General features: G+C 43.1%; 1 protein-coding gene across 3 annotated transcripts in view; it reads left to right on the top strand.

Moving 5' to 3' along the window:
* Window positions 1-2082, top strand: part of cunh7orf57 (chromosome unknown C7orf57 homolog) — a 14016-nt gene that overhangs the window by 1755 nt on the left and 10179 nt on the right. For all 3 annotated transcript variants that reach the window (XM_020600654.1, XM_020600652.1, XM_020600651.1), the window contains exon 4: window positions 322-509. The gene's annotated coding sequence lies outside the window, so the exon portion shown is untranslated. The remainder of the gene's footprint in view (window positions 1-321; window positions 510-2082) is intronic.

Raw genomic sequence — 2082 nt, 5'->3', positions numbered from 1 at the left:
GATGGTCAAGCAGGCAGGAATGGGAGGCATCTTTTAAGGTGAGACAGCAATCATGTGGCTCGCCTGGGACTAAGTCAGCAATAAATAATCAAAAATGACAGAGGAGGCAGAATGAAAAGAGCACACAGTGTCATAATAGCTTCATTATGGATTAAAATATAGAAATAAAGCAACTTGCTGGAAACCAGTAGAATTACAGTTTAGTGAAAAAAATCAGCAGATTAATCAATTGCAGCCCCAGTACATTTATTTGAGAGTCATTAAAACTGAATGTACATGTACAGTATATAAACAAGAGGCTTACTGGTGCATATGCTTCAGCCCATCACCACTGGAGGGGTGAACTACTGTGACCAGCCCTGGCATAAGGAGTGGCTCGTTTGCACCGGATGCAAGTACCAACTGGCCGACCAGTGGCTCACTTCTTGGGACGACTTCGCTTTTTGCCTCAACTGCTCCTGCAACCTGTTTGCCAAGAAATGTGCTTACTGCACCACCCTGATTCATTGGTAAAGGATAGCCTCAGCTTGTACCAGGAGTACTAATTATTCTGTGTTAAACCAACTGGCACATCAGAGAAATCAAAATTTACAAAGACATTGCATGACTTTTAATGTAACATTTTAAACCGGCTAGTCATTTGCCTTTTACTCTTTAGGTGTTGTGGTGTTCAGGATAAGTATTAAGTTGCTACATTTTGTTGTAGTGGTGTGTTTAGTTGCCAACCTGCCAACCTGCAAATTGAAAATTCCTGGATTTATTTCATCCAAATCTCCAGATCCGGAGATGCAGCATGTCCAGCCAGGTTTCATACCTCTGGCTCATTCAGCAAATTAAATGGCAGCTTAGTGTGATTTTCAGGCCAGGTTCGTTTCCTATGAGCCAAAATTATTTGTCATCAACTTCAAATATGATTTCTCACTGGAATATTTTATTTTTAGAGAAATAACTTTGCTACACAGTCTAATGCTGCATAGAGCCTTCTCAAATCAAATCAAATCAATTTTATTTGTATAGCGCCAAATCACAACAAAAGTCATCTCAGGACACTTCACATATTAAAGTCTAGACCTTACTGTTATCACTATTATTACATAGGGAAAACCCAGCAAATCCCCCTGAACAAGCACTTGGCGACAGTGGGGAGGAAAAACTCCCTTTAATGGGAGAAACCTCCGACAGACCCCAGCTCTTGGTAGGCAGCCTTCTGCCTCGACCGGTTGGGGTGAGCGGATAGAGGAGAAACAAAAGAAGAAAAGCAACAGGACACAACAAACAATCAAACACTGGTCTGGTTGATGTGGCCGGTGACTGCTCATCAGAATCATAGATCTCCAGAGCCTAGAAAGGTACCTTGAGAGAGAGAGGACACACTACGGGAGAGAGGAGACACAAAGTTAGTGATGTGTAATGGTGGCATATAGAAGCATAGGGAGAGAGGAAAGGAGAGCCGAGGGGAGAGAATGGGGGAGAAACTCAGAGCATCATGGGCCCCCCCAGCAGCCTAGGCCTATAGCAGCATAACTAAGGGAAGGCTCAGGGTCACCTGATCCAGCCCTAACTATAAGCTTTATCAAAAAGGAAAGCCTTAAGTCTAATCTTAAAGGTAGAGAGGGTGTCTGCCTCCTGAACTGAGACTGGGAGTTGGTTCTATAGGAGAGGAGCTTGATAGCTAAAGGCTCTGCCTCCCATTCTGCTTCTGTGGACTCTAGGAACCACAAGTAAACCTGTACTCTAAGAGTGAAGTGCTCTGTTAGGATGATAAGGCTCTACGAGGTCTTTGAGATACGATGGAGCCTTGTCATTAAGGGCTTTGTATGTTAGGAGAAGGATTTTAAATTCTATTCTGAATTTTACAGGGAGCCAGTGGAGAGAAGCTAATATGGGAGAGATATGATCTCTCTTGCTAGTTCCTGTCAGTACTCTGGCTGCAGCATTTTGGATTAACTGGAGGCTTTTTAGGGAATTATTGGGACATCCTGATAGTAAAGAGTTACAGTAGTCCAGCCTGGAAGTAACAAATGCATGGACCAGGTTTTCAGCATCACTTTGAGACAGGATGCTCCTGATTTTTGCAATATT

Source organism: Monopterus albus, unplaced genomic scaffold (assembly GCF_001952655.1).
Source record: "Monopterus albus unplaced genomic scaffold, M_albus_1.0 scaffold48.1, whole genome shotgun sequence".
In the NCBI taxonomy this organism is placed as follows: domain Eukaryota; kingdom Metazoa; phylum Chordata; class Actinopteri; order Synbranchiformes; family Synbranchidae; genus Monopterus; species Monopterus albus.
Note: the sequence above shows the minus strand (reverse complement) of the source record. Positions and strands in the feature narration are given on the sequence as shown.